Source organism: Ursus americanus, chromosome 12 (genome assembly GCF_024610735.1).
Source record: "Ursus americanus isolate L20-20 chromosome 12, mUrsAme1.1.p, whole genome shotgun sequence".
NCBI classification, from domain to species: Eukaryota; Metazoa; Chordata; class Mammalia; order Carnivora; family Ursidae; genus Ursus; species Ursus americanus.
In genome coordinates this window covers 61,158,203-61,172,613 of record NC_142138.1, presented here as the reverse complement: position 1 = coordinate 61,172,613, position 14,411 = coordinate 61,158,203, and the positions used below count along the sequence as shown (strand labels likewise).

At 37.8% G+C, this 14,411-nt stretch overlaps 1 protein-coding gene and 1 pseudogene across 2 annotated transcripts in view; one reads left to right on the top strand and one right to left on the bottom strand.

Moving 5' to 3' along the window:
- MAGI3 (membrane associated guanylate kinase, WW and PDZ domain containing 3) overlaps nucleotides 1-14,411 on the bottom strand; it is a 233,105-nt gene that overhangs the window by 141,628 nt on the left and 77,066 nt on the right. The window lies entirely within an intron of this gene.
- Nucleotides 8,321-8,610, top strand: LOC148109206 (large ribosomal subunit protein eL37-like; annotated as a pseudogene).

Here is a 14,411-nt window from a genome sequence, read left to right as displayed (position 1 = left end):
CAGTTCTCAGTTGACACCCAGCAAGAAAACGGGGTCTCAGTCCCCCAAGCAACTGAATTCTGCCAACACCCGAGTAAGCACGGAAGTAGGCTTTCTGCTAGAGTCTCCAGAAAGGAAGGCAGACCCGCGACACCTTGATTATTGTCTGGTGAGACCCATGCTGGGCTTCTGAACTTCCAGTCGGAAAGATAATAAATGTTTGTGGTTTAAGCCACTACGTTCGTGGTGATTTGCTACAGGAACAGCTCAAAACTAAATATAAATAAAGAATTAAGTTTATTGGAGAGGTGACTGGTGGGATTCTAAGGAAAATACCAGACTTGTTCTGGGAAAGAAAACAGAAATGAGAGATATGAGATTGAGGAATTTGCCAATCACAGGAACAAAATGGATGATGCTACCAGCTCCAGTTGTCTGAAGTGAAAGAATTAAAGATCAAGATAGAAGCTTTCTTCTCCTTTTCAAAAATCTAAAGCTAAAAAATATAGTCTTCATTAGTTCAAAGCTGCAAGTTTTGTAAAATGATTTTAATTGATTTTAATTGCTAGCATAATTGAACTTAACTGTTGTGAAACTCATCCGCTTGTTTCTTTCCATGTGTGGTGTTCATTATTCTAGAATAATACCTCTACCTGAACAATTCGGGTATATGGGAACAGATTCAGATGGTGAAGGTAGACCTAACAAGGCTTATAAGCTTTGGGGGATAAAGTAAGTAGAAATCTTCTAAAAAGTATCTCTAAATCCTTGTGTATTCTTTGCTGAGAACGCACATTCCAGAAAGTAATACTCATTACTAACTAGAAAATTGCTGCAGGAAACTTGGAAAATTAAAAGCAAAACAAAAACAAGCAAGCAATTAGAAAGACTTCTGCCAGAAAAGTAAAGACAAGACATGTGTAGTATTACTTAAGTAATATGGGGTAGTGATAATACCAAACCAGGCATCAGCAGATCAAGAGTTTGCTTTCAGATTCCCATTTTATTTAAGAGTAACATATTGGGCATCGAGTCTCTTGTTCCTGGCTCCCTTGGCCCAAGTACTTCACGGCTATACTTCCCACTTCAAAGACACCATCTATGATTCTTAGGATGATAAAATGTTTGCTACTGATGGATTCAAAAGCAGTAGAGAGTGGGACATTCTGCTTCTGTGTGTGGCAGGCTGAGAAAGTTGACGAGAGGAATAAAAGCTCATCTATGAAAGCAGTCTTTCCCAACTCCTCTTCATCTCCCAGATCTTTTAAGGATGGAATACTCCAGTCTTGGACCTATTCTTTTTATCTTCCCTCATTCTCTTGCTTTAAATGCCACTTATAAACTAGAAGCTACCAAATTAATGTGTTTATTAGCCAAACCATTTATCCCGAACTCAAAGTTTGCATATAGAACTGCGTACTCCACATCTTCACTCGGATTAAACAGGTATCTTAAATTTAAAATACCTTGAGGCAAATCCCTGATCACCTCACTCAACACTGTCCAACTTTTTTGTCTTTGTTAATGACAGCACTAGCTTTCCAGTTGCTTGGGTCAAAACCCTTGATCCCTTTTTCTAATTAATTAAACTCTCAGGCTTGAGTGGTGGGAACACCATGATCTTTGGGAGTCCAACAAACCTTGAGTTCAAATTCCAGCTCTTCTACTTCTGGATGACCTAACCTGAGCCATTAAAACTTTCTGCATCCCTGGGGCGCCTGGGTGGCGCAGTCGTTAAGCGTCTGCCTTTGGCTCAGGGCGTGATCCTGGTGTTCTGGGATCGAGCCCCACATCAGGCTCCTGTGCTGGGAGCCTGCTTCTTCCTCTCCCACTCCCCCTGCTTGTGTTCTCTTTATCGCTGGCTGTCTCTGTCAAATAAATAAAACAAAATCTTAAAAAAAAAAAAAAAAACTTTCTGCATCCCAGCCACGAGGATGCAATGGGAAAACAGATAAAGCACTTAAGCATAACGTCTAACATACAACAGATGCTGAGTAAGTGAGAATTATTCACATGGCAGAGGCTGATCGTCTTCCAACACTCATTCTTCTCTTTCTTTTAAAAATATACCACCAGGGGCAGCTGGGTGGCTCAGTCAGTTAAGCATCTGCCTTCAGCTCAGGTCTTGATCCTGGGGTCCTGGGATCGAGCCCCACATTGGGCTCCCAGCTCAGGGAGTCTGCTTCTCCCTCTCCTTCTGCCACTCTCCCTGCTTGTGTTCTTATACTCTCATTTTCTCTCAAATAAATACATAAAATTTTTTTAAAATCCTACATTTCTGGGCCTCGTGGGCAGATAGATGCGTCCACGTGACTATGTTCTAGCTAAAGGGAGAGGAGGATGAAATGTATGTAACTTCCAGGTCAGATATTTTTCAAAAGCTGTTTGCCATCCACCTGTTTCTGCCCTCGTCACATAGACTACACTGTGTCTGTGGTGGTGATGGTGATTCCCATTCATCTTTGCTGGCAAGAGCAACACCTCGCTTAGGGGACAATGGGACAATATAAAAGATCAAGGTCCCTGGACGGCAGCGCGGAGCAGAACTGCCAACCCAAGTGCCCACCAACAGAGACACATACAAATTTTCTGCCTGCAAAATGATAATGTAAATTCATTTTCACTACTTAGAATCCATCTGACTCCTTCGACATATTTTTCAAGCTAAATTTTCCAGAATACCCTTACAAATGTATGAATCCTCAAAAGGTATGTCACTACCGAAAAGAATAATGTGAACAGGGGGGAAAAAAACAGCATATATGGGAATTTGTGGCAGCACGTTAAAAATGAAAAGGAATGTATCTTTTCCCTTGAATATTATACCCTGCTGCTTCATGACTATTCATTTGATAAGATTTATTCGGTATAATAGCATACTGGATTTTCAATTAGATATGAAATAAAACTTTCAGTGGGAAATGTTAATAGAAAGCCAAGGAGAAATAAACTTACATCCTTGCCTTTTCGCTACCCCTCAAAAGTAAAGTATTACAGGTCTTGTCATGGAGAAGAAATTTTCCTTATTCATACAAGAAGGAAGGTGATTCCTGGGACCAGTATATAAGCAACCATTTCGTTTTCCTGTTTTCCCAGAAGCCAAATGACAATTTTCACTAATACCCTACCAGTGACAACACTTTCTTTATACTTCTCTATGAGCCGAAAAAAAAGTCACTAAAAACACAAATATAAGAGCTCCCCGAATGGACAGAAACAGACTTTGATTGGTGAACTTTAATAAATCTTCAAGTAATTAAGAGCAGATTGCAAGTTCTAAGTAAATTTCCTTCATTCCAGGAAAGCAAAGGAATCTAAACACCCAAAGTCCTCCAAGTCTGTTCCCAAGATTCACTCACACAAATCCTTTCATGCCTAAAATAATAATTAAATAATCATGGCTCACCAAAATTATCTACTTTATACATCCTTAGCATAGTGGTTAAAAGTACTAACTATGAAGCCAGACTGCCTGAATTCAAGTCACGGGTTGGCCAGTTAATGTTTTTGTGTTTTAGGGCAAGTTACTTAATTTCCCTGTCTCAGTTTCCTGTAAGTGGAGATTATTAATAAAACCTGCCTCACTGATGAGCCATAGATGCTGTTTCAAGGACTTCATGATTTCATTATAGAGAAGTGCTAAGACTACTGTCTTTCTAGATCTCGTTTCTTCCTTCTGTGTGCAGGTGTGTGTGTTTATTTATGTATCATGTATCAAAATATACTATGAAATAGACTCACACCTAAAGACCTGCAAAGTCACTTTCTTTAATCTAAAGTTTCAATTCTTCAAAAGGCTTCTGCTTACAATTTCTAGAGACAATTTATTTCATTCATTCAACAACTGGTTATTGGGCACCTACTAGGGCAGGTGCTGTAATAGGTGTGATAAAATGAAAAGATAAGGTCCTTGCCTACAAAGGAGCTCATTATCAGAGCAGCACTGTCCAACAGAAATATAATGTGAGCCCCAAATGTGCGCCAAATGTAGAATTCTAAATTTTCTGGTGGCCACTTTTTAAAAAAGTAAAATGAAACAGGTGAAAGTATTTTAAATAATGTATTTTATTTAATCTATTAAAATTGTATCATTTCAGTAGATTATATTTAAAATTATTAATGGGGGGTGCCTGGGTGGTGCAATCGTTAAGCGTCTGCTTTTGGCTCAGGGCATGATCCCGGCGTTCTGGGATCGAGCCCCACATCAGGCTTCTCTGCTGGGAGTCTGTTTCTTCCTATCCCACTCCCCCTGCTTGTGTTCCCTCTCTAGCTGGCTGTCTCTCTCTGTCAAATAAATAAATAAAATCTTTAAAAAAAATAAATTAAAAAAAATAAAATTATTAATGGCATTCCTTTTTCTTTGTCCTGTCTTCAAAATTCCAAGTGTATTTTACACTTAAGAGCACATTTCAATTCAGATACTTAACTTTTAGTAGAAATACTGATTTTCACCCACGTCTTCCCATATTCCTATTAGCATACTACAAAGGCTATGAACTATGCTGCCTAACCACGTAGCTACTAGCCTCAGGCAGCTATTCACATTTAATTTATAGTAAGTAAAGTTAAAAATTGAGTTCTTCAGTTGCAGTAGCCCCATTTTAAGTGCTCACTAGCCACTTATGGCTAGGAATTACTCTATAGAACACTGCAGGCCTAGGGAGGAGACAAATGTGCAACAACTGTATTTAAATAATTTCTACAGCAGAAGGATCTGCAAAGTATAGCAGGAATATTTAAGAAGTAGCACCAAAAGAAACACATTGAGAGAGGTGAACTGTCAGCAGAAATGTAAAGAATAAGCAGGAACTTGCTAGAGAGTCAAGTCAGGAGACAATACTACAGGTAAAAGGTACAAAAAAATGAGAGAAGACCCACAAGCTTCAAACGGTTTATTAGCAAAACTTTAAATACATCAAGATTACTGAAGACATGAAACTGGCCAGGTCTTGGGCAGGGACCAAATCTAAAGTGTTTTACAGCTCATGATATTACACTGAAGAATACTAAAGATTTGTTGGAGGAAGCTTTTTTCTCTAAATTTGCGGTGAAATTAAAAAAGAACTGTGTGTTGAAATGAGAGGAAAAGGGGGAGAATCGAAGCAGCTAAATAAATGTTAAAATACAAAATTTATGAGCATAAACATGTAAAATAATATTTTGGCAAATATTACACCCCAGATAAATTTAACTAACCATCTTATCATTAACATGAAAGAATTTTTAAATAGTCAACTTTACAAAATTTTGAGATCTTGCCTCTTTGGAGAGTTTTAGAAACTAGGTTTGGAAATTAGTCTGAAGGGACTTTTGAGGATGATGCTAAATAATTTCTACATCCAACAATCTCATTTAGTGAAAGCCAACCATGAAAATTTAAAAAGCCAAAAGACATCTGTATTGTTTAACTGCCACTAAGTTCCCGGAATATCACTTAGAATTGTTCCAGAAAGTCTTATTGTTTAAGTAGGCTTACAATATTGAGCTATCACATATAACACAAAGGATTAAGATTTTAACACAAACTAAGTAAAGAATAAAGATGAAAAGTTGCAAAGAAGATGTTTTGATTCCTGTAAATCATAAAATAATGAAGTTGGCACAACTACATATCACAAACAACTGAACATTTTCTAAAAATCGTATGCCAAATCTAAGGCAGATAAGAAAACTTGGGACGTGATCAGAGCCAACTTCACCGGATATAACCATTACACATTCTGGAGAAATAATATTTTTTAAGGAAACAAAACAGTATCCAAACTAGTATTTTAAGTTCTGACTGCTTCAAACTGGCCATTCAATAGACATTTAGTAAATTAGTTTCTATAGTAAAGGTTTTCAAGACTTTTCCTCAATTTAAATTATTTATAACTCAAAACATAAAATACATTTCAGAACCTTTGTTCTTCATAATCCTAAGCAACATTCATATAAGAAAACATTGCTAAATTCAAATTCTAGGCTAGTCTAAATTAAATGCTATTTCAGTTCATCTTCTCATTTAGACAGTAATTATTATAGTTCATACAAGCCCCAAATGATAAGAAAATCTTGCTACCAGTACATTTCACTTAAAGTTCTAAATATATCCCAGAAAACTGGAATCTGCTTAAGATTTCATTTTTCCCGTTGATTTGCGTCAAAAAATCAGACAAGGCAAGCCAGTGCTCAGTGTTTTGTCTCTAACACACAAAAAAGCAAGTAAAAATCCTACAGAGTTTTTTAACATCATAAAAGAAAAAGAGAGAGGGGTGGGAGGAAGAAACTGAGCAGGGACTATTCTGTTCCTTCCTAGAGAATATTAATATAGAACCTTACAATATGATAAGGTACCAACATCTCCCTGGTAGGTACACCCCCAATTCTAGGTACTCTACCCACTCCTCTCAATCTCCTAATGTGAATAAGAGAAACCTCCACCACCTACCTACCATTTCTCTGTTTCCTATTCACAGCAAAACTACTGACAAAGCTGCCTCTTCTTTTTATCTCTACTTCCTCACTTCAATCCACTACAAATGGGCTTTTGGCCTCACCGCATCAATGAAACAGCTCTTCTCAAGGTCATCAATGACTCCCATTTTTTTTTTAAGTCAATGGCTCAACTTCTCTGACCTCACTTTTTTTTTTTTAATTATCCCTCAGCATCCTTTGACCCAATTGATTACTTCCTCCTTAAAACACTCTTCTCTAAATATCACAGGTCCTACCTCACTGATTACAGCTTCTCAGAAGCTTCTTTTCCTTCACCAAACTTCTAAAAAGCCTAGTATGCCTGGCTCTTTTCCTCTTTTCAACTTATACTCCCTTCCCAAGTGACCCCATTTAGACTCAAGGCTTTAAATACCAAAAATGTGTGGATGACTCTCAGACAAAATTTCTGGCCTGGATCTCCCTAGAGCTCCAGCCTCACAGAGACAACCACTACTCCACATCACCACTAGGACGTCTAATATGCATTTCAAACTTAACCCTTGGTTAATACCATCAGGGTCTACTGGGTCCAAGTTTTGTTTCCTAATTTCTTTTTTTTGAGCAGTTCTATTTGTAAGGATTGATGTTTCATGACTTCATTTTTTCCTAGGGGTCTTCCAAAGAACAAAGAGAAAATTTACTTTAAAAAGTAATAAAATAAAAGTCATTTTTCTCTTGCAATTACCATATAGTTACATTGGACCCTTTTATAAATCCAAGATATATTATGGGACCTCAGTGTTTTTCCTATATCTTGAAATCTTTTCTAGTTCATCATCCTGGCAATTCCTTCATCATTACTCATCAGTTATTTCCAACTATATTTTAAAAAATTAAATAATAAGATAATGGAAGAATAATGGAATTGCCTAGAAGGAGGACGCACTGCTGTATCGTCCTTCAATGTTCTTACTGCGTTACCCAAAAAGTATTGCCTCGTCTTTCGAAAAGAAGTCTGGAGACACCATCCTTGTATTCATTTTGGGTTTCAGTGGACATAGCTGAGAATTCAGAATATTTCATTATCCACCCATAACGGCAAAGAGATCAACGGAGAAAAATGCTTCACAATTATTAGATGTTGAGTGTAAACACGCAGGTCATAGTAAAATTTCAGATAATGAATCTGCAAATGGCAATAATCCTAGATGAATCTTCTCAAATCTAAGAAGCAGTGAGTTTACAATATATTTTTAAGGACAAAAAGGCAATATAGGGTTTGTAGTTAATTCAATAGGGACTTTATCATGTACTATGTTACAAGAATCTGGACTATCTCATTTACCTAAAAGATGTGTGGCAGTATTCTTTCATCTTTTATAAAATGTTTGTACAGCAAAATTTGCTTGATAAAGCTCACAGATGTATAAATGCTGCAGGCAGATATTTATACAAAGGTATACAGAAGAGAGGGAAACTGGTGACGTAGAAACAAAAAAAATCATTGTATAGATCAGTCTAATTGGGAATTTGTAAATTTAAAAAACAAAAATGCTTTTCAACTGATAATGGTCATCCTTTTTTTTTTCCAAACAAAATCATCAGCCATCAAAATTTTTCCAAGTATTGCTTTTGACAATGAAAATACAAGAACCAGAAGTAATGGTAAGCCAAAGCCTATTAGAAATGTATTTGAAATCTGAAATTAGTATGTATTCATTGTATATGTGTTCCAGGTTTATCAATGGCAGTTGATGAGGAGTTAATTATATTTAGGGACTTTTCTCATTTTGAATATGTATATTCCTTCACAACCAGGAAACAAAATAAAAATGAGTTTGATTCCCAGCAAGCTATTTTGTGGCTATCGACAAACTGATTCTAAAATTTATATGGACTCTTTGGTCTTGGTATTAGAAACAAGATGATGAAGGGGTTGGTATCATTTGGAAAGCGTAACAATAAGACGCACAGATGCCGCTGCTGTGGCTCTAAGGTCTACCACCTTCAGAGTCACCCTGTGGCAAATATGGCTATCCTGCCAGGCAGAAGAGAAAGCATCACTGGAGTGCCAAGGCTAAAAAACGAAATACCACTGGAACCTGTCAGGTGAGGCACCTACAAATTGTATTGCTCAGATTCAGGCATGGATTCCATGAAGGAACAACACCTCAACCCAAGAGGGCGACTACTGCGGCATGCAGTTCATTTTAAGAATTTCAATGATTGGTCACACAATAAATGTTCTGGTTTTAAATAAAATAAATAAATAAATAAATAAATAAATAAATAAATAAATAAATAAATAAAGTTAGTTAGTTAGTTTACATGAAGAGGCAAAAGATTCAGAATAGCCGACATAATATCGAAAGGCAAGAACAAACTAACCAACTTCAAGACCTTCAAAGCTACAGGAATGAAATCTGTGCAGTACTGGTGAGAAAATAGACAAACAGATCAAGGGAACAGAATAGAGGGCCCTTAAATATATCCACATAAATATAATCAACTGATCCCTGACAAAAGGGCAAAGTCAACACAATGAAGAAAAAATAGTCTTCTTTAAACAAATGGTGCTGGAATAAATGGACATCAACATGAAACAAATTAATCTAGACAAAGATCTTGGACTCTTAACAAAAATGAGTTGCAGACCTAAATAAAAATGCAAAACTATAAAATTTCTAGAAGATAACACAGGAAAAAAAAAATCTAGATGGATCTTGGGTTTGGTGATGACTCTTTAGCTGAGACATCAAAAGCCCAACCCATGAAAGGACTGATTAAACTGAAAAATTGACTTCATTAAAATTAATTTCTGTTCTGTGAAAGACACTGTCAAAATGATGAGAAGACAAGCCACAGAGTGGGAGAAAATATTTACAAAAGATGTACGTGATAAAAGCCCGTTAACCAAACTACACAAAGAACTTTTAAAACTCAACAACAACAAAAAACTCCATTATAGGGGCGCCTGGGTGGCACAGCGGTTGAGCGTCTGCCTTTGGCTCAGGGCATGATCCCGGTGTTGTGGGATCGAGCCCCACATCAGGCTCCTCTGCTATGAGCCTGCTTCTTCCTCTCCCACTCCCCCTGCTTATGTTCCCTCTCTCGCTGGCTGTCTCTGTCAAATAAATAAATAAAAATCTTAAAAAAAAAAAAAACTCCATTATAAAAGGAGCCACAGGCCTTAACAGATATCTCACCAAGGAAGATATACAGATGGCAAATAAGGATATGAAAAGATGCTCAACATCATGTCACCAGAGAGACACAAATTAAAACAATGAGATACCACTACGCACCCATTAGAATGGCTGAAATCCAGAACACTGCCAACACCAGATGCTGGTGGGGATGTGGATCAACAGGAATTCTTATTCACTGACGGTGAGAATGCAACACAGCATAGCAAATTTGGAAGAGAGTTTGGAGGTTTCTTACAAAATTAAACATACCCTTACCATACGATCCAGCAACCTTGCTCCTTGATATTTACCTTAAGGAATGAAAAACTTATACCCACACAAATTGGCCTAAGCATGCAGGTTACCCACATAAATATTCAGAGAAGCTTTATTCATAATTGCCCCAAACTGGAAGCAACCAAGATGTCCTTCAGTAGGTGAATCGATCAACTGTGGCACATCCGGATAATGGAATATTATTCATCACTAAAAATAAATGAGCTTTCAAGCCATAAAAAGATATGGAGGAACTCAAATGCATATTTCTAAGTGAAAGAAGCTAATCTGAAAAGGCTACATAGTGTATGATTGCAACTATATGACATTCTGGTTAATGGGCTTTTATCACATGTGTCTTTTGCGAGCATTTTCTCCCGCTCTGTGGCTTGTCTTCTCATCATTCTGGAAAAGGCAAAACTACAGAGACAGTAAAAAGATTAGTGGTTGCCAGGGGTTATCTGGGAGGGAAGAATGAACAGGTACAGCACTGAGTACTTTTAGGGCAGTGAAAATACTCTGTATGATACTATCATGGTGGATACATGTCATTGTACATTTGTCCAAACCCATAGTATATACAACACCAAGAGTGAACCCTAAGGGGAGCTACGAACTTTGAGTGATAATATATCAATGCACATTCATCAATTGTAACAAATGTCCCAATCTGGCGGGGAATGGTGATAATGGAGGAGGCTGTGCGTGAGTGAGGGCAGGGGGTATATGGGTTAACTCTGTACTTTTTACTCAGTTTTACTATGAACCTAAAACTGCTGGGAAAAAGAAGTATTTTTAAGGTTGAGTTTGCTATGTTTAAAATCTTATTGACATTTCTAATAAGGCTGTCTTCATTACTCCTGTATATGTACTTCTGTACATTATCTGTAAAATAACTTAAAAATATAAAATTGAAAGTAAAAAGGGTACAATGGACTCAGATGGTAAATGATGATAACTGTTTTCCTTGGTATACAGAGGGCTAATGTGGCCCAAACGGAGAGGACATCCTCAACCTACACTTCCACATCCAACCTCAAGACTTGCCCAATTCAGCAAACAGCACCACTATGCGCTTCATTACTGTCACCAAAAAATTAGGGTCATCCTTGACTCCTTCCTTCATACCATTCCAGTCTCTCTGTCAATTTCCAACAGCTTCATTGCTTGAATCTCCACTCCAACCATGGTGATCTAAGCCACCACCATCTTCCCCCCACGCTAGCATCAGCATCCTACCTTATACCCTGCTTCCATTTCTGCTGTCCTCTTGCCTATCTTCCACACAGATTATAAACACCTCACTTGGAAAAACCCTATAAATGTTTTCTGTCGCATTTTTAAAAATCCGAACTCCTTCCTATGGCTTACTAGTCTCCATGTGACCTGGTCCCTGGCTATTTCTCCAACCTTATCTCTTATTCCTCTTCCCCCTTGGCTCACTGTGCTTGAACATACCAAGTTTATTATCACCTCGTAGTTTTCCCTGCTGGGAATGTTCTTATAGATGGCCTCTCGTGGTTTCCTCATCATCACCCCTCAGGTCCCAATCCAAAAGTCACCTCTTCAACACAGCTTTCTCCGACTCTAGCTAAACAGCTCTCACCATACCCCATGACTTTCACAATCTACCCAAACCTGTTTTATCTTCTCCATATTTATCAGTTATTATCTTACTGATAATTAAAATTATCTTACTTATGTACATTTTTATTATCAATCTACCCCCTGCCCCCCCCCACAATCTTCTTAAGAGCAGAAAATTATCTGGGGTGCCTGGGTGGCTCAGTCAGTAGAGCGTCTGACTCTTGGTTTCTGTTCAGGTCATGATCTCAGGGTCATGAGATCAAGCCCCTTGTCGGGCTCCATGCTCAGGGGGAAAACTGCTGGAGATTTTCTCTCTCTCCCTCCTCCTCTACCCCTCCTCTCCCCCCCACTCACACATGCTCTAAGATAGATAGATAGAGAAATAAATAAATAAATAAGTAAATAAGTAAATAAATAAACTAATAAATAAATAAATAAATAAAATCTTTTTTTAAAAAGAATAGAAATATCTTGTTCACCACTCCATTCCTACCACCAAGAACAGGGGCTAGCACTTAATAGGTACTCAATAAATACTGGCCATTTAAACAACAAAAGCGAATGCATGAAAATTACCATACACTCCTTGCTGAGGACAAGAGCATGAGAAGTGTAGAGGTCAGCACATTACCTCCACACCCACATTTACTCAGTTTTCCTTACTGTATAAGGTATAGAAATGTTTGTGTATCAATCCATTATTGTCATACAGTCTCAGACTCAAACAGACTGCCCATCAGTATTAAAATGTTTAATCTGTGTGGGTCAAATAGGAAATTGCAGATACGTAAGAAAAGAGAATAACATCTCTGCCCTCCTTCAAATTCCTTTCCCTGAAGAAAAGCCTGTTTATAAATATCAAGCAAATGAAAAGCTGCCAAATTTTGATCTCTCTCAACATTCATATTGGTTTAGTTCCATTGGAAAGAAAAAAAATATAGCTCAGAACAATGTAGGGGATGGTGGGCTCTTTCTCCTCCCCTACCTCATGACTGCACACGACCAAGCGAACCTGCAACAAACTCAACGCAGGAAGCATGTGGGGGCTTGGAGAGCCTTTGGACGAATCAGCTCAAAAACATCTGTATTATCAGAAAAACAACCTATAGCATGTGCTCTACTGACCGTGACTAAGTCACATTGTCATTGTGTTCATTCTCAGCATATTAGCTGGTACAAATATCTAGGAATCTCAAGAAAACAGTATTAGTGTACTGAAAATATTCAAGACATCTCTTCTTTTGAACTTTTGATGGAAAAAAGCAACGTAAAAACAATAATCCCATGAAGCATATTCTCAAAAAGTGATGGATGCATTAACCAAAACCATCAGTGATGGCAGCATCTTATGCCTCCCCAAATTAGTGAAACAAGAACTGATACAGCATATAAAACTAGCTACATCCTAAAAGCAAGGGTAGATGAAACTTAAAACATCTATAACCCAATGATCAATACTACCTTGAAATTAAAGACTATAAAAAAGAACTGCATTTTTAGCCGCTGGGGCCGAAGAACTCACAAGCGTAGGTAGTGTGCTATGGGGGGTGGGGTGGGGGGGGAGGCAAGTCTTTATCTAACATCACAAGGATCTCTCGCCCAATGAGTGGAGTTTGATAGTAATTCTCGCTACTAGTTTAAAAAAAGAAAAGAAAAGAAAAGAAAACTGCATTTTAGATCATGGAAACAATTTACTATATCTTTTGTATTACTCCTCACTTTTCAGTAAAAGCATTTTCTTTTAAGTACATCTTTCTTTTTAAGATAGGGCGCAAAGGAGTAAGAGCTGTGTCTTCCGCAGATCTTTCTTTTTTTATGCCTTTAAAAAATTTTTAAATCCATCTATATATTGGACAAGGCCCTCGCTATGTATAAAATGTAATGTATCAAATTCTACTTTCTCTCCAGACTTACATTCATAATCTGAAACTAAATTCTGGGGCATAACCCCCATTAAATTCCTCAATCAGTAGAAAAAGAAAAGTATGTCCAGATTCCTACTCAGATTACATCTTGGCAATTCTCAGTCATTTGAAACGGTTTTTTTCCCCTCCCAGCCCAGCTGCTGAGATAGGCTCTGGACCCTTGAACTGCCACCCTTCCCCTAGTATTAACCTCTTCCTCGCCAAACAGAGCTATAGGGAGTTTTAAAAAGGCATAAAGACTGAAAGAAATAAAGGCGCTAATCTCTATTTATAGAGAGAAGCTAAAAGGTAGTTTCTCAGCTGCCCCAAACCACAAGGGTTCAGGTTAAAAGGGTCACAGACTTTGAAAACAAAAAGGGATTTTAGGGATCAGTCTACCTACCTCCTTCTACAAACAAGAAAACAGAAAACACTACATATCAAATTAATTCCCTAATTTAACAATTCCTTAAATTCCATATTTTAGATGAACAAGATCTACTGGAAAATGCAAAGAACAGCAACTTTACAGTAACTTGCTTCAGAAGCATATTCCACTTTTCATCTATTCAGTGAGCTTCACTGTGAACTTGCTTTGTGTGTAGTGCAAGCAAAAGCATTTCATTCACTCCACAAACATATGTGGAGTGCCTACTATGTGAAAATAGCTGGGGTGGGAGCAGGTACAAAATGCCCAGCCGTCAGTGAGCTTACACCCAAGACAAGGAAAACAGAAGGACAATAAACAAAAGAAATCAGCAATGAGTGAAACATAGTAGGTAAGCTGGTAATAAGTTCTATGGAGAAAAATAAAGCAGAGACTAGAAATAGGGAGTAGGGTTGGGGGCTGGCAGTGACTTAAATACAGTAGTCAGGGAATAGCCACATAGATGTCTGGAGGAAAATATTAGGGGAGGGAAGGTCAAAGTCCTTAAAGTAAAGGCTTGCCTGGAATGCTCAAGGAAAGGCAAGGAAGGTAATACAGCTGGAATGCATGAGGCGGAGAAAAGCAGGAGATGAGGTCAGAGAGGTATCAGGAAGCCAGACCTTGTAAGTTCCT